The sequence below is a fragment of the Carcharhinus amblyrhynchos genome, chromosome 19 (genome assembly GCF_965287045.1).
Source record: "Carcharhinus amblyrhynchos chromosome 19, sCarAmb.v2.hapA, whole genome shotgun sequence".
In the NCBI taxonomy this organism is placed as follows: Eukaryota; Metazoa; Chordata; class Chondrichthyes; order Carcharhiniformes; family Carcharhinidae; genus Carcharhinus; species Carcharhinus amblyrhynchos.
In genome coordinates, this window is record NC_137342.1 from 52,042,560 (window position 1) to 52,067,052 (window position 24,493).

Genomic DNA, 24,493 nt, shown 5'->3' on the forward strand with positions numbered 1-24,493 from the left:
AACCCCTTGTCAGTGAGTTAAGAACCCAAAACGTTCTACAGGTACAACAGGAAACTGTGAAAGTGACACTATTCCTGTTGTTGCCAGTAATGTGTGTTTAGAATATAGCCCATAACTTTCCCACATACATACAAGGAATCACAGAACAAAGCTCTCAGTGATGAGTTGCTATGTTGCAGAGACAGAGCTAGGGAAGAAGCAGAACATTTTAAAATGGATTTATTATTAAAGTAACCAGAAAGTATACAACTGAAGGATCGGACCCTGTGGGGAGGAGCGGGGGTGGGGGGGGAGAAAAAACACCAAGGAATATTCTGTTCAGTTTTACTTCACATTTTCCAGGAAAACGGCAATGTTTTGCTCTATAACTAATCTCATGATTCAGCTACTCATTGATTGTTTCAACCAGTTCTGAAGTTTCATTAACTGTAATTAGGGTGTTGGTGATAAATTTCTGAAAAGAGGCTGGCATTATATGTACTCAATTAATCTTGTAGCTCATATTCAAAGGCCTTCTGACTTCAAAAGGGGCCAAGCTATTGAGAAATATGGTCATGTTGTGATTAATGCCACCTCCAGCCTGGACCCCAGTCTGAAAAGCACGGTTTATGTGGAGTACTGAAAAAGCACAATTCATCACAATGTGTGAAGTGTTCAAGAAATGCGTATTTTAAGAGGAATTGATGGGAGAATTCAGCAATATAATTGGGAGCTCAGTACAAGGGGCTTTGATGTATGCCATGGATTTATAAAAGTAAATGAAATGTTTGGTGTATAAAGGACCTTGTTGGGTCAGTGGAGTGTGCTGCAATTCTGTATTCTGTTGCTGCTCTTTCTAAATCTGTCCTTTGCCTAATGTTAAACCTTGGCAGTGGAAAATGACAGTGAAATCCTTCACTACCTCCCTATTTGCTGTGGTTCTGAGTGAGTTTAGCACTTGCAGTTATGATGATAGAAGCTATTATTATGTTAATAAAGGCCTTTTCAATTGGGAATTATTACATTCACTAACACATGGTATTTTTAGGATTTGATTGAAGGTTTGTGGTTTTTGTCTGTTGGTTCTAAATTTATACTTTCAGCTGTTATGTAATTTTGATAATTTTATGCTGGAATGACTTTTTTTAGCTTGTACAACAGGTGTTTGCAAAAGAAATGTCACTTTGTTGAAGACTGCGCCAGTCCTCACAATGATAACACAATGACTAGACCCACATTTCCCCCTTCAACTCACTTCTGTACAAGACCTTCACACTATTGAAAAGAGAGATTTGCCCCCATCACCAGCTCTCTGGCAGAAACCCTGGTGTTGTCCATCAAGCAAGCCCAGACATCAGCCAGTCAGCCCAGACATCAGCCAATCGGCCAGACATCAGTCAGTCAGCCCAGACGTCAGCCAGTCAGCCCAGACGTCAGCCAGTCGGCCAGACGTCAGCCAGCCAGCCCAAACATCAGTGGGGGAGAGGTTGGTGCCTGGAGCAGAGGCGAGCTGTTTGAAAGGCCTGCCTTGGCGCTGTTTGTATCTGATTTTGCGAAATATGTGGACATGAATGCCTATCTCATCACCACATCTTCAATGACCCAACAGTGCCACTTTGGCTTTTGGCTTGCTCCAGATCATTTCTTTAAAATGTCGGTATGGTGTACTGTCTGAATGATAATCACAAAGAGTTCTTTATCAGAAGTTTCACTGCAATCATCTAATGAAGACAGGTTTGTCATTTATACAATTTCTCCTGTTTATGTTATATTGGGTCATTGGCCCACTTATTAAAATTCTTTCAGGGATGTGGACCAGGATTCACTGCCCATCCTTAATTACCCTTGGGAAAGTGGTGCTTGGTCCTGAACAATAGCCATCCATCTGGAGTCAGTATAAAATGAGCGAACAAGATTACTCATGAACACAGTTATAAAATGAACCAAGGCGAGGACTCCCATTCAGACAATTTCTTGATTTGTTTTTGTTCCAGATTCCCGGATATTCAGGATATTTTTAATAAGTCACTCTTGGATTGTAGGTATTTCTGACAAGGCTGGCAGTGAAATTTGAGTTTACTAAAAATCTGGAATTAAAAGCCTACTGATGGCATGAAACCATTGTCGGTTGTTGTAAAAACCCATCTGGTTCATTAATATCCTTTAGGGAAGGAAATCTGTCATTTACCTGGTCTGGTCTATATGTGGTTCCAGAACCACATCAATACCCTCTAAATGGCCCAGCAAACCACTCAGCTCATGAGGCAATGAGAGATGGCTAATAAATGCTGGCCCAGTCAGCAGCATACATCCCATGAAATGTTTGATTAAAATGTGTTGCTGATCCGCTGTTGCCTGCGAGAAGGTGATGAGTTATTATCTTGAATAGCCGTAGTCAATGTGGTGAAAGTGCTCATTGCTGTGACACTGCCCAGTTCCATTAAAACCTCACAATATGATGAACAGCAGTGATCTCCGTGCCTGAGGAGAAGTTTGTAAGTATCTTTGAGGCTTCTGCCTGTGGAACTTAGCTGTAGATATTTTTGATTCCCTTGTGAAATAGTCATGGAACATTCCTGCACTTGTAACCAACAAACTTCTTGACCTGAGTCACCATTTGCAGCCTGACACTGGGCTCTGTCCCAGCGCCTGATGCTCAAACAGTACCTTTCTTTTAAAGAGTAGCTCCTGAAGAACTTCCAGACTTTTCTGCTTCCTCCCCCTCATAACTGGAAAACATGTTCACTCTCTGGGCATCACCACATGTTCCTGGGATGTAATCCAGGCCTCTGGAGAGCAGTTTCATCCTCCTCCATCAACACAAGAAAGACTTTTACTGAATGAATAAATTTCCCACTGTGTGATGAATTGATGGCTTCAAACAGAAAGAAAGGTCCCAGCTGGGTTAGTTGGAGGTATCTGAATTTAATATATAACCATCTGATGGCCAAAGTGTAGAACTTCATCAAATCATGTTGACAAAAGGAGTGATTTTTTTTTCTCCTCCTACCATATCCTAACCTAATCCTGCGAAACATTCCAAAGGTCATGGTTTGACTTGGGGCAAAAGCCCCTTTCACTTTGAAATGTCATTTGGAGAAAGAAGATCAGGGAAAGTTTCCCAGATGCAGCTGAAGCTTGGATACAGTTCTGCTTGAATTAATGATTCCGAAAGGACATTTTGCTGCGCTGTTTTTGCCGTATGTGTGGTCCTTGAGAGCTTTTTTTTTAAACAAATTGATGTTAGGCTCTGTTGTGTTAATTTGTGCAGACCTGAAACTTCAACAGAGGTAAACACATCCTCATGTGCGACTGCACCAAAAGTATTTGTTGGCAAGCTTCAATGTCAGTCCACTGATTTCAGAATTAATTTTCACCACTGACTAAGGGGTCTTTTATATAACCAGCGTACTGAATTTCAGGAACATTTTCATTTACCCTCCTGTATATGTGTGTATATCCGATAAATGCTGCATTATAGTCCTGTTGCTAATTACCATGTGTAATGGATAGAAAACAAGAGGGGTTTATATTGCAAGTTAAGATCTTAAAACTGATCTCCAGATTGATCCATTGCCAGAAATTAAATAATTTTTCATTAAGGATGCATTAGTAAATCCCTTATGTTCATTTTAGTAACCTTTGTACATTTCTGTGAGTTATTTTATGTCCTTTAAATCCTCCATGTCAGTGACTATATCCTTCTCATGATAATTTTAGTCACAAGAGGAAATCTCTGTTTGTGAATTGGTGACAGGCTGGTTTATTTCTCCCTGTGTTGAGGGGGTGTAATGTTATATTACAATCAGCTAGTTTCTGAAGTCTATATTTGGGTCTTGCAGCAATTTTCTTTCGAAGGTCTGAAACGAACGTTGTCTTTCATCAGGAAAGCCTGGATGTCCTTTAAAGTGATATTACTTTAGATGGCAGGAACAGAGTTCAGTTTATGCTGAGGTTTCACTTCTTTGATCAGTCAGTGTGGCATTCAGCATATAAAGGATAATGGAGTTCCATTCAGATTAACAAGGTTAACAATTTTCAATGAAAGCACACCCTTCTAATAAACAAAACTATTTACAGCCACAGCTCTAATGGAAGAGAAGTAAATGAGAAAATGAGTAGGGTTCCCTCTTCAAAGGTGCTCCCTGTGTTCCACCACCCTCTCCCATGCTGTCTGACCACAGTGTGTCTGTGTTAACAGCCAGTGATGGTGTCTACAGTGGTCTCGCAGTCTCGGTGCTTTTTTTAATTCAATCGTGGGACATGGGCATTGCTGTTGGCAGCATTTATTGCCCATCCCTAGTTGCCCTTGTTCAGAGGACATTTAAGTGGCTTGAGAATCACATGTAGGCCAGGCTGGGGTAAGGATGGCAGATTCCTTCCCTAAAGGGCATTAGTGAACCAGATGGGTTGTTCCAACAATTGACAGCGGTTTCATGGTCATCAGTAGATTCTTAATTTCAGATTTTTGCTTTATTGAATTCAAATTCCACCATCTGCTGTGGCGGAATTCGAACCCAGGTCCCCAGAACATTAGCCGTTCCTGGATTAATAGTCCAGTGATAATACATAAGAACATAAGAAATAGGAGCAGGAGTAGGCCATCTAGCCCTTCGAGCCTGCCCCGCCATTCAATAAGATCATGACTGATCTGAAGTGTCTCAGTTCCACATTCCCGCCTTCTCCCCATAACCCTTAATCCCCTTGCCTATCAAAAACCTATCAACCCGCGTCTTAAAAATATTTAGCGAGGCAGCCTCCACCACCTCAACGGGCAGAGAATTCCAGAGATTCACCACCCTTTGAGTGAAGAAGTTCCTCCTCAACTCCATTCTAAACCGCCCCACCTTTATCCTGAGGCTGTGCCCCCTAGTCCTACTGTCCTTTCTGAGCGGGAAGAGTCTTTCCACCTCTATCCTATCCATCCCATTCAACATCTTATACGTCTCAATGAGGTCTCCCCTCATTCTTCTAAACTCTAACGAGTACAAGCCTAACGAATACCACCTCCCCTTGGCCTGGAGACAGGAAAGAGTAAAACAAAATAGAATTAAAAATAAAATTCCTCGTCTTCCCTTTCAAAAGACATGGGAGCCATCTTGGATACAGTTTGGTAGCTGACAGAACCCACCATCTTGTATCTCCAGCTTTAACACAGGACAGCAGTTATACAGCAGGAACAGAGAGGCAGACTGTGTCCTGACCTTGGCAATTTGTCGTCCTGTATAGATCCAGCCAACGTCCCCTGCTGATACTAGCAGCTGGGTGCAGAGTATCGATAGCCTCGGCTAGGATCCGGGGGACGATACTTACTGACGGGGGCAGTATGATGGCATAGTGGTTAGCACTGCTGCCTCATAGCATCGGGGACCTGGGTTCAATTCCAGCCCCGAGGTCACTGTCTGTGTGGAATTTGCACGTTCTCCCCGTGTCTGCGTGGGTTTCCTCTGGGTGCTCCAGTTTCCTCCCTCAGTCCAAAGATGTGCAGGGCAGATGGATTGACCGTGCTAAATTCACCCTTGGTGCCAAGGGGTCTAACGGGGTAAATATGTGGGATTATGGAGATAGGGCTGGGTGGGATTGTTCTCAGTGCAGACTGGGTGGGCTAAACGGCCTTCTTCTGTACTGTTGGGATTCTAAGAAGTTTGCGAGAGCAGCAGGAGATTGTCACTCTCGTGTGGCCAAGAGGGAAAATCTGAATGCTTCTTGTTCTAAAAGGGAAGCCAGAAAATTAAAAAAAGCATTGTGGCCTTCTCTCGGATCCTGCTGACCAATGCAGCTAAAAAGCTGCAACACATTCTCCAGGCAGGACTCTGGTTACAGCAGCAGCAGCAGCAGGGCCCGAGGCCATCATCAGAACTCAATCTGCATATTTAAAGAAGTACCTGTTACTTCCAAATATCAAAAACAATTGGAAATATATCAGATTTGACACGGTCTTCAACATTTCCAGCTTCAGAAAATATAGGGAAAGTAACCTTTCTGTCTTAAAAAATATCCCTCTGGGCTTATGACCAACTTGTTACCGTAAAGATCAATGAGGGTGATTCTCCCAGCCTTGCTTTTGTACTGGGCTGGCAGACTCGAGCGGAGGCCGTTTCGTGGGTACCCCCCTGGGTGCCACAGTCTCCGCACATCTCCCACAGCTGGATTCTGGCACCATCAGCTCCACACCGGAAATCAGCGCGGGGCTGTATAATTCATACAAGTGTAAATTTACATATTATTTGAATCTTATTAGCAGGCCCGGCACTGAAGTCTCTGGGCCAGCTCGCATCTCCCCTCCCCCCGCCAGAGTGGTTCACTCCAGTAGGGATTACAGTAGCTCCCCCATTTGTGGGGAGCTGGTGGCCCGACCCTGCTGAAGTGAAATGGGGGCAATCAATGCCCATCAGAGGGTCAGGAGCTGGGGGAGGTGGGGGTGGGGGGGGTCATAGGCAGCTCGGCAGTGTCAGCCTGGGCCCCCTGGGGCCGAGTGTAGGGTGTCGAAATTTGCTGATGACACCAAGATTGGGGGAACGGCAAATTGTGCGGAGGGTGTGGAGAGTCTGCAGAAGGATCTAGATAGGCTGGGCGAATGGGCCAGGAAATGGCAAATGGAATTTAATGTTGGCAAGTGTGAGGTGGTCCACTTTGGTAGGAAGAATGGTAGGAAGGACTATTACTTACGGGGTGAAAAACTGCAGCAGGCGACGGTGCAGAGGGACCTCGGGGTCCTTGTGCATGAGTCGCAAAAACCCAGCTTGCAGGTGCAGCAGGTGGTCAGGAAGGCGAATGGGATGCTGGCCTTCATAGCGAGGGGGATTGAATATAAAAGTAGGGAGGTCTTGCTGCAGCTGTATAGGGCATTGGTGAGGCCGCAGCTGGAGTACTGTGTGCAGTTTTGGGCGCCGCACCTGCGCAAAGATATTTTGGCCTTGGAGGGAGTGCAGAGGAGGTTTACTAGGCTGATACCGGAGTTGAGGGGGTTGAGCTATGAGGAGAGGCTGAATAAACTGGGCTTGTACTCGTTAGAGTTTAGAAGAATGAGGGGAGATCTCATTGAGACGTATAAGATGATGAATGGGATGGATAGGATAGAGGTGGAGAGACTCTTCCCGCTCAGAAAGGACAGTAGGACTAGGGGGCACAGCCTCAAGATAAAAGGGGGGCGGTTTAGAACGGAGTTGAGGAGGAACTTCTTCACTCAAAGGGTGGTGAATCTCTGGAATTCTCTGCCCGTTGAAGTGGTGGAGGCTGCCTCGCTCAATATTTTTAAAACGCGGGTTGATGGGTTTTTGATAAGAGAGGGGATTAAGGGTTATGGGGAGAAAGCGGGAAAGTGGAACTGAGCAGCGACAGATCAGCCATGATCTTATTGAATGGCGGGGCAGGCTCGAAGGGCTAGATGGCCTACTCCTGCTCCTATTTCTTATGTTCTTATGTTCTTAAATGGGGATGAGTTGATAGGGTGGGACCTCTGGGGGGAGTGATTGGTGAGGTGGGGGTCCCAGTATCACCCTGCATTTGGGTGGGGGGAGGGGGGTCCGGGACTGCCGGATGGGACAGAGATCAATAGGAGGTGGATTGGGAGATCGGGGCTGCTGGGTGGAATGGGGGAGATCATTGAAGCAGGTTGGGGATAGGGAGGGAGTTGTCGAGACTAGCCCAGGCATGTTGTGGGGGGACCATGGGAGAGCCACATGGTCGGTGATGCGGAGGCCGGCAGTCTGGTGATACTGTGTGTGCGCACCGATCTCAGTGCTGACAGATTGCGCATGTGCAGTGGCCCACTCAGCGCTATGCTGCCGGCCTCTCCAACAGGAATAGGCCCCACCCACTGATTTTCAGCGTGATTCTCGCTAGTAGCCACTGCAGTGCTCAGAAAGGGAGAGAGTCACTCTGAAACTCCATTGTAAAAACCAACGGGAATTACTCCAGTTTTTATGCGAATTCAGCACATAGAATATTTTGGGAAGAATCGCCCCTCCAAATTCTCCAACTCTCATCATCATCTGTACACACTTATACAGCAATCTGTGTAACTAACGCCACAATCACTGTGAAACCTGGTGCTGTATATTTGATGGAAACAATTATTGTAATTCCGGAATTGGAATTTCTTTCCTGTCTATTTCATCGCTCGGAATAAACTTACCTCTTTGAACTTCACTTTTGAACCATCAATTCAACATTCTAATTATTTTTGGTTTACAACCAGCACCTCACTGTCATTCTCCAAATCGATTGTCTGTAATTAAAAAGAGTTCAGAGAACATAAGAAGTGATGGTTATGGTGGGAGAAGTGAACTCTGTAATAAACTGTACTGGCATTTACCCCATTCACATGAATACCTTTTATGATAATGAGTGGACTTCCTGTGGTATTGCTTGTGGATAACCTGAGTCTGCATAACAGCTGCAAACACTGCGTCACTACCAGGAGCCATCCGTTTGAGAGCTTTGCTTATAGACAAGTTGTCTAATTCAGGGCTCGGGAAAGAAATCATGGGCCCTGGTCCTTTTCCTGTCTGAAGACTCCTGATTCTAATGCCACCTCCCCACCCCCACCCCCACCCCCACCCAACCCCCTTCATACAATACACTTCACACCCATGTCTTTGTTAGACACACAATGAGGTCTTTAATATTATACACCCAGCCCTGCTTTGTTGAACCTGTCCCTGTGCAATGTGTGGATAATAGTGCTGACTCTCACAAACACCATAAACAACAATCTCAAGTATAATGAGAATATCTTGAACTAACGGTGATACATTCTATTGGTGCAAGATTCCTGCTTTCGATTCCAAGTTCAGCAATGGCAAAATCTTCCAGTAAATTATCCACCAATCAATTTACCTGCAATAGTGCACTATCTCTGCCTGCACAGGTGAGCTTGGTTAACAGAAAAATCATACTTTGCATTGAGTGATAAATATTTTCTCATTTGAAGTTGAAACTAATCACACTCACAATAAGTGCCCAGCTTGAAGCAGAAAACAGGAGAACAAATTGTCTCCGACTCTGGGAATCTGATTTGATTTGATTTATTATTGTCACATGTATTAACATACAGTGAAAAGTATTGTTTTTTGCACGCTATACAGACAAAGCATACCATTTATAGAGAAGGAAGGGAGAGGGTGCAGAATGTTGTGTTACAGTCATAGCTAGGGTGTACAGAAAGATCAACTTAATGTAAGTTCAAAAGTCTGATGGCAGCAGGGAAGAAGCCGTTCTGGAATGAGTTGGTATGTGACCTCAGACTTTTGTATCTTTTTCCTGAAGAAAGGAGGTGGAAGAGAGTGTCTGGGGTGCGTGGGGTCCTTAATTATCCCGGCTGCTTTTCCCGAGGCAGCAGGAAGTGTAGACAGAGTCAATGGATGGGAGGTTGGTTTGTGTGATGGATTGGGCTACATTCACGACCTTTTGTAGTTTCTTGCAGTCTTGGGCAGAGCAGGAGCCCAGACCAAGCTGTGATACAACCAGAAAGAATGCTTTCTATGGTGCATCTGTCAAAGTTGGTGAGAGTCGTAGTTGATATACCAAATTTCCTTAGTCTTCTGAGAAAGAAAAGACGTGGGTGGGCTTTCTGAGCTGAATCTAAACTGTTCACAGAAAGTCCTGGAAATACTTAGCAGGTCAGACATCGTCTGGAGAGAGAAGCAGAGTCAATAGCAGGAATTTTACTGACCACATTCTCCGATGGACCCCACCGGAATCTTAACTGCCTCGGGCAGACGTGTTGGTAAAATTCCATCTAATGTCACTGTCTCCACGAGTTCTGATGAAGGATCACTGATCTCTGTCTCTCTGCACAGTTTCTGCCCAATGTGCTGAGCATTTCCAACACTTCCTGTTTATATTGGAGCAATAAAAACCTCTTTTGCCAGCACATAAGCTCCAGTAAGCAGTTAGACTTCTTGTGAGCCCCCCATTTCCCCCCAGCCAGGGGGAGGGCAGGGAGAGGTGGGGGAAGGGGGAATGAGAGAACCCCCAGCTCCAGCTGTCTGAGATCTGGTTTGGGACAACATTAAATACAGATTTTAAAGAAGTTACAATCTGAAGAAAACAGAAACAACTTGTTGAGTAAAGTAAACAATGTGAAAGTAATAAATTGATACCCTGAAGTAATGAGTAATTAATAAAAATAACCATTTAAAAAGTGCTAAGCAATAGAACTAAATAATAAAACTATTTTGCTTTTTGCCTTAAGAAACAGAGCTCGAGTAAAACAGAAAAGGCCCCAAGCCCTGGTCATTAGGAAGGGAGAAGGGACCAGGGCCAAACTAATACCTCCTAAATCCACCACCTCTATCATCTGGAAGGACAAGAACTGCAGATACCTGGGAACACCACCTGGAGAGTCCCCATTGTAACCTGGAACTAAATAGCCAATGTTGTTCCTTTGTTTAAGAGGGGTAGCAAGAATAATCCAGCTAATTACAGGCCGGTGAGCCTTATGTCAGTGGTATGGGAAATTATTGATGAGGATTCTTCGAGACAGGATTTAGTCTCACTTGAAAATAAGTGGATGTATTAGTGAGAGGCAACATGGTTTTGTGAAGGGGAGGTCAGGTCTCACTAACTTGATTGAGTTTTCTGAGGAAGTGACGAAGATGATTGGTGAGGGTAGGCAGTGGATGTTGTCTACATGGACTTCAGTGAGGCCTTTGATGAGATCGCTCATGACAGACTGATGCAGAAGATGAAGTTGCATGGGATCAGAGGTGGGTTGGCAAGGTGGATACAGAACTGGCTTGATCATTGAAGTGGCTTTTGCCACCAAATAAACCTGTTGGACTTTAACCTGGTGTTGTGAGACTTCTTATTTTGTCATAGAAGACAGAGGGTAGCAGTGGAAGGGTGTGTTTCTGAATGGAGGGCTGTGACAAGTGGCATTCCTCAGGGATCAGTGCTGGGAACTTTGCTGTTTGTGATATATATAAATGATTTGGAAGAAAATGTAACTGGTTTGATTAAAAAGCATGCCAACGACACAATGGTTGGTGGATTTGCGGATAGCAATGACAACCATCGGAGGATACAGCAGGATATAGATCAGTTGGAGACTTGGGCGGAGAGATGGCAGATGGAGTTTAATCTGTACATATGTGAGGTAATGCATTTTGGAGAATCTAATACAGATAGGAAATATACAGTAATTGGCAGAACCCTTAAGAGTATTGATAGGCAGAGGGATCTGGGTGTACAGGTACACAGGTCACTGAAAGTGGCAATGCAGGTGGAGAAGGTAGTCAAGAAGGCATTTGGCATGCTTGCCTTCGTCGGCTGGGGTATTGAGTTTAAAAATTGGCAAGTCATTTTGCAGCTTTATAGAACCTTACTTAGGCCGCACTTGGAATATAGTGTTCAATTCTGGTTGCCACACTACCAGAAGGATGTGGAGGCTTTAGAAAGGGCACAGAAAAGATTTACCAGGATGTTGCCTGATATGGAGGACATTAACTATGAGGAGAGGTTGGAGAAACTTGGTTTGTTCTCACCGGAACTACAGAGGTTGAGGGGTGACCTGATAGAAGTCTACAAGATTATGGGGCGCATGGACAGAGAGGATAGCCAGAAGATTTTTTCCCAGGATGGAAGAGTCAATTACTCAGGGGCATAGGTTTAAGCTGCGAATGGTCAGCTTTAAAAGAGATGTACGAGACAGGTTTTTTACACAGAGAGTAGTGGGTGTCTGGAACTCACTGCCGGGGGAGGTAGTGGAAGCAGATACGATAGTGACTTTTAAGGGGCGTCTGGACAAATACATAAATAGGATGGGAATAGAGGGATGCGGTCCCCAGAAGGGTAGGGAGTTTTAGTTCAGTCAGGCAGCAGGCTTAGTGCAGGCTTGGAGGGCCAAAAGGCTCGTTCCTGTGCTGTAATTTTCTTTCTCTTTGACCATTAGGCAATGCAACATGCAGCTTATTAATTGTCTGTAAAAGTGGGGGAGTGTTTACACTCTCCAGTTCCTTTAAGGTCACTAACATTTAATTGCTGCGAGGAAGTACTGACAGAATCACTCAGAGTTTGGTTGTGATGTGGTGAGGGAACTTTGCAAAGTGGCAAGGGTCCCTTTCAGGTTGAATCTCAGATGCTCCAAGCATTTTAAAATGTTTGAGAGGGAGATGTGCTTCCTGTGTTCACTAATGAAAGCTTTAATCTGTTGCCAAGTTAGCCTGTATAACAATAATGAAGTATTTTACCATCATTATGAGAAAAGACAATTTACTTAAAGAATTTGAAGAGTATTGTTCCGAAGTAGGCAGTATTAGGCACTGTAAAATTAAATTCCAGCAGACAGCAAAATATCAGAGCAATTGGCCCATTTTGTAAATGAGTCTTTATTACCTTGGTTTTGCAAGCTGTAAAATTGTACAGGTGTATCCCGAAAATTCTTACTCAATATTTCAGCAATCAGTAACTTTGATCCAACCCAATTAGTTCAGCAGACAAACCAATCCTTTTCATGAAACGTTTGGCTTTGAAGTAACTATTGAATGAACAATTGATCTGATGCCAAATGCTTCAGAGAACACGATTATCACAAGGAAAACAAGCTATGGAAACGCTACATTGAGGTGGCATTTATAACTTAATGAGAAAACTTGATTCTGGATCTCAGATATGTGAGGTAAAATACACAGAGTTTTTCAAATCGATTGGAACAAATATAACCCATCAGTGCAAGTTGTAACACAAACTACACAGCTGCAGTGAAATTATTAACTCAGATTAACCACATGAAAGTTGTGGATTTATGTTGACTGCAAGAACAATTACAGTAAATGTGATGTGAGATGAGGTAGTTTAATGTAGGCAACACAATGGCACAGTGGCTTGCACTGCTGCCTCACAGTGCCAGGGACCTGGGTTCAATTCCAGCCTTGGGTGGCTGACTAAGTGAAGTTTGCATGTTCTCCCCATGTCTGCATGGGTTTTCTCCGGGTGCTCCGGTTTCCTCCTGCACTCCAAAGATGTGCAAGTTAAGATGATTAGTAGGATAACAGTGTGGGGTTATGGGGATAAGGAGAGAGCCTGGATTCGATACTCTGTCAGGGAATCGGTGCGGACTTGATGGACCGATTCCTGCAAGGGCACAGTTTCTGTATCACACCTTCAGCTGCTTTTCCACACACACACACACACACACACACACACACAGATGGATGTAGTCAGGAAAAAGCAGCAGGCCTGGGCAGCTCTCTCAGCTAGCTTTTTAACCCCTTTGCTTACATATTCAAACTGGACCTGGAGTACACTACTCAGTCTCGGCAATTACACCCAGGGTGTTTGAAATGGGATGACAATTACAGAGATGGTGCTCAATCTTTGGATTATTTTACAATGACCTTGCCTGGGAACACGAGGAGTTCCATTGTCCTTTAGAGAACCCCCTGCAGCCATTCCTGTCAATGGCTAACTGCACATTGATGTGAAAATGCTGGCGTTGGACTGGGGTGGACGCAGTAAAAAGTCTCACAACACCAGGTTACAGTCCAACAGGTCTAACAGGTTTACAATAAACCTATTGGACTTTAACCTGGTGTTGTGAGACTTGTTACTAACTGTACATTCTCAGCCATCTTTGGGGCTTGTGCCCATTTTAAAATATAAAACGCAGGTCTTTTAAAGGTCAGCATTTCTGTGTATAATTCAATGTTTTTTTTCATCATCATAACACATGCAGTAAAGGAACTGGATAGGCGGTTGTGCCAGCACTGTCTGGATGTGTGTACCTTCATTCAGGAAACCTGCACACAGCTACCTCCGCAGCAACATTGCTCACTGGGCTTCAAAACTCAACATCAAAATAACATTGAAAACAGAGTTTTTCCGAAGTATTGTTGTCGTGCTTGTTCAGTGTTTGTCTGTATGTCTTCCTTCACTTTCAGGGAGAAAAATCAATGAGTTTGTGGATAATTTGTGTGAACACAGTGTTGTTTAATTCTAGTTAGAAAACTCTCGCTTTTGCTTTTTGTGGTCACAAGAAAAACAAGAATTCTGGAGATTGGTTTCGGTCTGTTCCTGACTGAACACAGACTGCTTGTGAAAATGTGTGTATTTGGTTTCTACCTACACTGCAAATTTGGCAGAGGCAATAATTGAAGTTCAAACATTTATTTCCAGAAGATTGAGGAAATTGGTTCCATTTATCGAGGTCACTGTTAGGTGGCTCCTGTTAGCCCCTTGAAAGGGACCTGGTAAAAAGTCACCTCCCCTCAATGGGGATGAGAGGAGTGTTGAAAAATCAAAAAAATTATTCAGAGTTTAAAATTTATTTGTCACGAGCAGACTTACTTTGACACTGCAATGAAGTTACTGCAAAAATCCCCAAAGCGCTGCCTGTTTGGGTACACTGAGGGAGAACTTAGCATGGTCAATGCACCAAACCAGCACATCATTCAGACCGTGGGAGGAAACCGGAGTATCCGGAGGGAACCCACGCAGACACGGGGAGAACATGCAGACTCCGCACAGACAGTGGCCCAAGCCGCGTGGCACTGTGAGGCAGCAGCGCTAACCACTTTAAATTCTTTAAATCCAATGCAATAAAAATATATTTATAAAAAATTGGTGATAATGATCTGAGCAGCTGTAACCTCTGATACAACCTCTTCGCCAGAGAGAGGAGCTTACAGAGACTTCACCTCTCCGAACATAGAGGTTTCGATGAGCCCAAACTAAATAAATTGCTTCACAACAGATGTCACGAACCAGCATGACTTTGACATTGTGAGGGGTTCAGGTTACCAATGCCTGAAGCATTTGTATGATTTTCATTTGTCTGCTGTTTCCTCCTCCAACTTATCATCACTCGTTTAAACCTGTCTAAACAGCAAAGAAAATTCCTCCACTTGTACTTGTTAACATTCATACTGTTGAATTTCAAGCCCCGATATTTTACGTTGGAAGAGGGACCTTTGGATTTCCCTCAGATCCGTGTGCCCAGCTCTGTGGAACTCATAAATGTCTCAAACGTTGACACAGAACCTGGAACGAGCCAGGTGTGCTGCTGCTGTTACAGAAATACTTCTTGCTGAGTACAAACATGTGAACACAGTGGACATGAAGCCCACACTGAGGATCTAGAGTATTGGATGGTCTGATTTCCCCCAAGATCAATGTGAAACAAGAGCCTTCAGTATACTTTGTGACCTCAAAGTGAAGATGAACCTTTGGAATAAGATTGTTGCATTTTTGAGTTGAATCAGACCCAATGGGTTCATAAGATAAATTAATAAGATATAGGAGCAGAAATAGGTCATTCGGCCCATTATGTCTGCTCTGCCATTCGATCATGGCTGGTAGTCTCCTTATCCCCATTTTCCTACCTTCTCCTCTTAACCCTTCAACCCATTACCAATTAAAACTCTGTCTAACTCCTCCTTAAATTTACTCACTGTCCCAGCATCCACTGCACTTTGGGGAATTAACAACCCTTTGGGAGAAGTAGTTTTTCCTCAATTTGCTACCCCTTATCCTAAGGCTATGACCTGTCATCCTCGAATGCCCCACCACTGGAAGCATCCACTCCACGGCTACTTTATCCAAACCTTTTATCATCTTGTGCAGTTCAATTTGATCTCCCCTTGGCTTTCTAAATCTCAGAGAGTATAGGCCTAAACTGTTCAATCTCTCTTCACACAACAAACCCCTCGGGATGTGTGCTTCAGAAGAACTTTTAATTTAAATTGGTGATTATTTAGAGTGAGGATTAAAATAATATTATTTGACAAATATTTGTCAACTGAAAGGGTGTTATGCCACCTTTAGACTGCAGATGACAACTTGGTTTTCTGTGAGTTGCAGCACTGTGTTACAGAGTGTTATATTTGCACTATCCTTGAGCCTGGGTTAAGCAGGCAATTTCAGCATATCTATAATGCCCTGACAGTAGCTGAGTGGATACTGATGAAACTTTCAACTTGAGTGAACAGCAGACTATTCAATCAGACTTTTCCAAACAGCTTAGGAAAATTCATTCAAGGCATTTAAGGAATGAATATGTGAACTCCAGAAGTTGTTCATTCCTGTTTGGTGGAAAGGGAACTAACCATAGCTTACAAGGAAAGTTAGAGATGGTATTCGATTCAAACAAAAAGCATTCAAATTGTCAAGAGAAGCAATAGACCTGAGGATTAGGAGCAGTTTAAAATTCAACAAAGGCAGATCAAGGGATTGATTAAAAAGTTAAAAATAGGGTATTAAAGTAAACTAGTGGGGAACAGAAAAACTGACTAAAAGTTTCTATAGCTATGTAAAGAGAAAAAGATTGACAAAAATTAATGCAGGTTCCTTATAGTCAAAAACGGGAATTCCTGATGGGGAACTAACTCATACTTTGTTTCTGTCTTCTCAAAGGAGGATGTGAATAATTTACCATAAATTCAGAGAAACACAGGTTTTAGTGAGGAGCTGAAGGAAATCAGTATTAGTAAAGAAATGGTTTTGGGGAACTTAAAGGGAATTAATCCTCCAGGACCTGATAATCTTCATCCCAGAGTACTTAAAGAAGTGTCCCGAGAAATAGTAGATCCATTGGTGATTATTTTCCAAAATCCTTTTCACTTTGGAATGGTTCCCACAGTTTGGAGTATAGATAATGTCAGCCCACTATTCAAAAAGGGAGGTGGAGAGAGAACGGGGAACTATGGACCAGTGAGCTAATGTCAGTAGTTGGGAAGTTGCGAGAGTCTATAATCAGGGATTTCATAGCAAAGCATTTGGAAAGCAAAGTCAGCATGGATTTACGAAAGGGAAATTATACTTGACTCAGAATGAAAGCTTCATCAGTATTCACTTGGTGAGTGTCTGGAACAAGCTGCCAGAAGCAGTTGTAGAGAAGGGTACAACTTTTAAAAAGCATTGAGACAGTTACATGGGTAAGATGGGTATAGAGGAATATGGGCCAAATGTGAGCAATTGGGATTAGGTTAATGGTAAAAATGGGCTGCATAGACAAGTTGGGCCGAAGGGCCTGTTTCCATGCTGTAAACCTCTATGATTATGGCTCTAAATCTACTGGAATTCTTTGAAGATTTAACTGGTAGGGTTGACCAGGGAGAACTGGTGGATGTGCTTAATTTAGACTTTCAAGAAGGCATTTGACAAAGTCTCATATAGCAGTCTACCTTCATAGTTAAAGCGCATGGGATTGCAAGTAATGTCTCGAGGTGGATAGAAAGCTGGTGAACAGACAGGAAACAAGAAGTTGAAATGAATGGATCTTTTTCCGATTGGCAGGCAGTGATTACTGGGATGCCGCAAGGATCTGTGCTAGAACTCCAACTCTTCACATTATATATTAATGATCTGAATGAGGGAACTGAATGTATTAGCTTCAAATCTCTAAATGATGAAAAGTTTAGTGGGAGGGTGAGCTGTGAGGAGGATGCAGAGATGCTTCAGTGTGATTTGGACAGGCTGAGTGTGTGGCATCTGCATTGCAGATACAGCATAATACAGATAGATGTGAGGTTATCCACTTTGCTAGCAATAATAGGAAAGCAGATTATTATTTCAATGGGTGTAAATTGAGAGACACTCAGCGAGTCGGGTGGGGGGGGGGGGGGGGGGGTGGGCGGGGGAGTCCAGAAGTAGAGATCATAGCTTGAGGGTAAGGGTAAGTCGTTTAGAACTAGGGTGAGGAGAGATTTCTTCACCTAGAGAGTGGTGAATGTAAAAGTACATGAGGCCAAAAAGTTGTGTGATTTCAAGATGGAATTAGATGTAGTCCTTGGGGATAAAGGGATCAAGGGATATGAGGGGAAGGGGAAATCAGGATATTGAATGTGATGATCAGCCATGGTCATAATGAATGGCAGAGCAGACTCGAAGGGCCGAATGGCCTATCCTGCTTCTATTTACTGTGTATGTTTCTTTGGATATGTGCATTGTTTATTCTTTGGAAAGCCCAAATTTAGCATCACATGATCTGTTTTTCACTTTGTTCTCTCAACTTCAATAGCTTCGCTTCTTGAATTTTAAAAATAAATTAACAGGGAATTTTAGAATTTACTTTAAAGCTCAGTCCATTCTTGTTTCACTGATTGAAGTGGTACATTAATTGCTGAAATTGGGTAAGGATATCTCCTGAAAGAGGCTTTCTTGTCGACACCCAAACTGAATGATGATTTGGCTCTGATCCTCCTGCAATGTTCATACTATTGCGCAACAGAATCTACCTTTTAGAGCATAAATAACTTGAAGAAATGTAAGAATTATTAATGCTGCCTTGTTTAAAGTCATGACAGCGAGCTTTGTCAGCGTGTCAGGATAATGCTGAAGTATGCATCTTAGCATTTGTCCTAAAGACCTGTCAATCTCCTTGTCATGGCATTTTCAAACAAACTGACAAAGTAAGTCGTTTTCCTCACTCTAAATGCCAGATGTGTTTTAGGTAACATGATCTCCAAGTACATTCTTTAAAGATCAGTCAACCAGCAGATAACAGGCACTGCGATGTGTAGCACGCTCATCACAACGGAGAACTGTGCATTCGTCCTCAGAGGAGCGGCATGAACAAAATGGCAGACTGTATTGGACTTGCTGACTGAAATGAGCCTGAGATGGAAATCTGGCCTATAGAATGCTGGCTGTCCCCATTTTAACCAGTCCAGCTGCCTCTTTCTTCCAAGGTGGACTGGTTATCTCCATATTGCACACTGTAAGCTGCATACTTGCTGCCATTTTGGATTAACATTGATCAGTGATTAACATCAAAGGGAGGCAATGGTCTTGTAGTATTATTGCTAGACGATTAGTCCAGAAATTCAGATAATATTCTGGGGACCCTGGTTCAAATCCCACCAAGGCAGATGGCGGAATTTGAATTTAAAAAGAAGTATCTAAAATTAAGAATCTACTGATGACCATGAAACCACTGTCAATTGTTAGAAAAACCCATCTGGTTCACTAATGTCCTTTTAGAGAAGGAAATCTGCCATCCTTACCTGGTCTGGCCTACATGTGATTCCAGAGCCACAGCAATGCGGTTGACTCTCAACTGCCCTCTGAACAAGGGCAACTAGGAATGGGCAATAAATACTGGCCAGCCAGCGATGCCCATGTCCCAAGAATGAATTAAAAAAATTGTTTTTCAGGAGTTATTTGTCAGCACTCTTACTTTCTCTTATTACTTGCTAAGTGACACATGGTTCATCTGAAAATTAAAACATCCTCACTTTCTTTTACACATTGTCTAAATTGCCTCTTGTTACAATATTGCTTACTTATCTACAATGTATGCTTGATTTATTTTCCAAAGATCTATAAGAATGTTTCCAATTTAGTCATATTCCATCTTTTCAGCCATGTGACAGTTATGAAGGTCATGTCTCTCGGGAGGTATCCTTAATTTAGCCTTAACTAACTGTGAAGGGGGCATTTATTGTCAATTTTAGTCAATGGGAACTAATTAAACAAGAGGTGAGTCACAATACTAATCAGAGACTCTGCAAAGCAACACAAGTTATAAGCAGAATTAAATAGACTATACTCTCATTTTAAATGGATTTTTAGACACATGTCCTTGATTCTCCCCACATGAACATCTCTGATGTGAAGGACATGGAGATGCTGGTGTTGGACTGGGGTGGACAAGATGAGAAGTCACACAGCACCAAGCTATAGAGTAACAGATTTATTTCAAATCACAAGCTTTTGGAGCACTGTTCATTTACCAGGTGAAATTCAATTCTCAGCTTGGGTCACTGTCTGTGCGGTGTCTGCATGTTCTCCCCGTGTCTGCATGGGTTTCCTCCAGGTGCTCCAGTTTCCTCCCACAGCCTAAAAGACAAGCTGGTTAGGTGCATTGGCCACGGTAAATTCTCCCTCAGTGTACCCGAACAGGCGCCGGAGTGTGGCAACTAGGGGATTTTCACAGTAACTTCATTGTAGTGTTAATGTGACAATACTTGTGACAATAATAAATAAACATTAAACTTTAAAACTGAACTTAAATATATGATTGAGTTAAAGGCTTATATTTCTACAACCAGTTTCACAGATCCAGAATGTCCCACAGCCTGTGAGGAGTTCCTGAAGCATAGACAGAGTAGACAGGAAATAACTGATCTGCCAGAATGTTTTTCAGGAGTTGACAGTGGGGTCAGGCGCAATGATTCATAGGTTCAATACTTTGGGCAGAACTCTCCCATCCTGGGACGCAGTGCCATGGTGGGGCTGTGAATGTGAACTGTTTCCCACGGGGAAGGCTGGCAGGAAAACACTCCGAGTCTTTCAGCCCAGAACTCATTAATTATCCACCTGGGTGATTTGTGCTGTGGTGGGGCCAACACGATGGCGCTTAATCCACTGCGCTACCCAGGTGCCATAGTGAAAAGTCATCTAACATCATGGAGCCAATTCTGAAGAAAGAAGGTGGATCTCCTGAATCTGGATTTGTGGGAGCTCTCTGAGGCTGGAACATGGACCCCCTCAGGACACCGAATCTGGAAGGTCCACCTACAGATACTCCCCTAACCCACTGCTGTTTGTGAGCCCAGGGTTGCTGGCAGCCTTCATTCCGAACTCCAGAGGTGCAGCTCCAGCTACATTCAGGTGGATCCCCACATCTTCATGCCACGTTGTTCCTCGTGTGTTTTGCACTGGGGTGTTTTCGGCCTGGTGCTGTGGACAATCTGGCGTGGATGGTCTCATCTTCCTCTGCATCCTATTAGTGGGATACAAAGAAGGCTTATGTCAGCCTTCAGTGGGTTTCCTGATTTGCCATAGGGGGTACCAGCGGAACTTCCTGCAGGAAAATCACATCGATCCTGCACCAAACACTCCCTCTCCGCCCACCATTGAACCCACTGGCACTGGCTTGGGAAAATTCCACCCTTTTTTCTACTTACTTTTGACTGGGTTAAAATATCCCAGAGAGAAATTTCACATGAGTGCATCAATCAATGCATTGTTAAGTAAAATAAACCCCTTTGAGTAAGGTTTTTGCTGGTTCAATTTGATAATGTGAAATTAAATGCAATAATCAGTTCTTGCAAAGCACTTCCTTTAAGAGCACTTCTCTGTGGAATACTAAATCAATCACCTTAGCTTCAGTGACTCTCTGTGACACAAAACATCCTTGTCCTGTCATCCATGGTTCCTGTTAACAGATCAGACTAGAAATGCTGGTTTCATTGATCAATTACAAGTCTGCCTAGACTCTATCAAAATAGATATGATTCACTGTGAGATCCTGCAGAGTTGACCACTGTTGTGGGCAATAGCTGATGACAGATGGATGGTTCCCTTGTGAATCTGAGCCCTGATAAGAAGTCTTTAGGGAATCTGTAAGAAAAAATCGTTCAAACTACAAGACAGGAGGCTTCAAAAGCACAAGGCAATTTTCCTTGATTGAATTGTGTAGAGTTCATTATAAGATAAATTCAGTGATGCAGTGTTTTGATGGTACATTAATCTGAGGATTCAAAAACATTCCCATGTCTCTAAGTCCTATATCAGTGTAACAATGTTCTTGGATCAACCAGACCAAAGTGTTGAATGTGACGATATAATAAATCTAACTACCTTTATAAATGATGCAATGCTGGATTATTATTGAAATTCACCAACGTGATACAGCATTCCCCAACGAAACAACCTAAAATACTATTCATATAGCTCGTTTAGTGTAATAACATTTCCCAGGATCCTTTCCAAGATTTTAAAAGCTATTTTATGGATGGCACAGTGGTTATCACTGTGGCCTTACAGCGCCAGGATGGGGTTTCGACTTCAACCTCAGGTGACCGCCTGAGTGGAGTTTGTACATTCTCCCTGTGTCTCTGTGGGTTTCCTCCAGGTGCTTTGGTTTCCTTCCACAGTCCAATGATGTGCAAGTGGCATAATTGGCCATGTTAAATTGCCCCTTGGTGTCCAAAGAGTTGTAGATTAGCAAAAGTAACTTCCTGGGATTACGAGGATAGGGCAATAGGGAAGGCCTAGGTGGGGTGCGCTTTCCGAGAATTGGTGCAGACTCAATAGGCCAGGTAGCCTCTATCTGCACTGTAGGGTTTTATGGTTCTATGAGAGAGGGCAACTCTGGCAATTCCAGCATCTTTTGCCCATCTCGAATAGCCCCAGAGAAGGGGTAATGAGCCGCCTTCTTGATCTGCTGCAGTCCATATGATGTAGGTACAGGATCATTATCTGTGTGGAGTCTGCACATCCTCCCCATGTTTGCATGGGTTTCCTCCGAGTGCTCCTGTTTCCTCCCACAGTCCAAAAGACGTACTGGTTAGGTGCATTGGTCATGCTAAATTCTCCCTCAGTGCACCCAAACAGGTGCCAGAGTGTGGCAACTAGGGGATTTTCACAGTAGCTTCATTGCAGTGTTAATGTAAGGCTTTTGACACTAATAAATAAACTTTAAACTTTAGGAGAGTGCTGGTAGGGAGGAAGTTCCAGGATTGTTATCCAGTGAAGACTTTACAAAGCATAATTTGACATCGAGCCACATCAGACAATATTCAGGCAGAAGGTCAAAAGCTTGAAGCAGGTTTTAAGGAGAATCTTCAAAGAGGAAAAGCAGGTTGAGGAACAGAGTGTTTCAGGGACAGCAATCAATGGTGTCATGAATCAAAACTGGGGATGCTTGATAGGCTAGAAGTGGTGGAGTGCAATGTTCTTGAAGGACTATAAGCCTGGAGGAGGTTACAGAGATAGGGAGGGTTAAATCCTTGGAAGGAAGTGAAAACAAGGATGGAAATTTTTAAAATGAGATTTTGTTTAACTGAGAACCAGTATAGGTCAGTATGCAGAGGGGTAGTGGGGAGTGGGACTGGGTGCAGGGGGCTGATGGGGAGTGGGATTGGGTGCACAGGTGGTGATGGGGAATGGGGCTGGGTGCAGGGGAGGTGGGAAATGGGACTGGGTGTGGGGGGGGTGATGGGAAATGGGATTGGGTGCACTGGGGTGATGGGAAATGGGATTGGGTGCACTGGGGTGATGGGGAATGGGGCTGGGTGCAGGGGAGGTGGGAAATGGGACTGGGTGTGGGGGGGGTGATGGGGAATGGGATTGGGTGTGGGGGGGGTGATGGGAAATGGGATTGGGTGCACTGGGGTGATGGGGAATGGGGCTGGGTGTGGGGGGGTGGGGTGGGGAATGGGACTGGATGCACAGCGGCTGGTGGGGAATGGGAGAGTAGAATTTTGAATGATCGCCAGTTTAGGAGGGAATTTAAAATAAAGAATGTGGGGGAAATCATTCTGGTGCTGTGTTGTAGTGTATGAACTGTAATAGATTATTAACATTTGGTAATTAAAGGGTTAATTTATTTTGTAACTCAGTAGTTTTAGGAATAGCTTACTTAGTTTCATTCCTTTTAGGGTGTTTTTTATGAATGATTTTAATTGTTAAGACAGTGGAAGCGCTGAATTTCTACAAGAAGCTCATTAACTCATTGCCCTCACCAGAAATTTACAGCAAGATCTTTCAATGAATTTGTGGTTTTTGGTGAGGTCAGCAGTTAATGAGCTACACATAAATAAACATTATAAAATCCTTGTCTATTAATTTAATCCTTTGATCCCTTTGAGAGCAGTGTGCTCTGAAGAACTTTTAACAACTTTCTATTAAAGAATAGTTCTAAGGAAACTCCTGGAACATGCTTCTGCTGAACATTAAGTAGATTTAAATTATTTTAACAAGCCGTGCGGACAGATTGCCAATGTTGTGGGATGCCAGTTTTGTTCCTGTTATGCACAGTAAACCCTCTCAGCCATGGCATGAATAAAGCAATGCCAAGCTCACAGCACACCCATCGCCACTGGCAAGGGAAGAGAGTGAGTGCCCTGTTTACGCAGACAAAGCAGCCAATGATCAAGCTTTGGAAGCAAGCCAGTTATAGGCTGGAGATTTCCCAACCTGCCCCCCACCTCTGCAGGAATCATAGCGGACGGGACAGAATATTCAGCGAACCATTTAAAGATCCAGTGAGCTCGAGTGGGAACTTCCGGTGTTGGGGCAGCACGCAGTCCAAAAATTCCACCTTACAATCTTAGTCAGAGGCTTCGGAAATGGTCACGTCTGATTAACGTTTAAATGTGGAGGACAATCCAACCAAACAAACTCATCAGGGTCAATGGAGGCAAACCCATAAAGAGCTTCCTCCAATTCCATCATGTGCATCTAAGAGGCCATTTGGCATCCTTCGGACTGGGCCTTCTGCTTGCTGCTGATGGCTGAATTGGTGCTAACACCCATTTGGTTTTCGTCCCTTTCTTGAGGACATCCCAGTTCTCTGCCTGTTTCCACAGACCAGCACTCGCCCCATTGAAGCACTGTTTATCCTCCTCCTCATCATCAATATGAAAGATCCCAGTGTATTAACACGTTTCTGAATGAGGTTGCAACATGTTAGTAATTCTCTCATTGATTTAAGGATATATTTAGGATTTCCAGGCAATTGCTCCATTGGTGGACCAGAAGACCAAGTAGGCCATTCGGCCCATCAAGTCTGCACCACCATTAAATGAGGCCATGACTGATCTATCCCAGTGTATAAATTGGCTCT

At 43.5% G+C, this 24,493-nt stretch overlaps 1 protein-coding gene across 3 annotated transcripts in view; it reads left to right on the plus strand.

Moving 5' to 3' along the window:
* Positions 1-24,493, plus strand: part of sema3d (sema domain, immunoglobulin domain (Ig), short basic domain, secreted, (semaphorin) 3D) — a 305,816-nt gene that overhangs the window by 194,275 nt on the left and 87,048 nt on the right. The window lies entirely within an intron of this gene.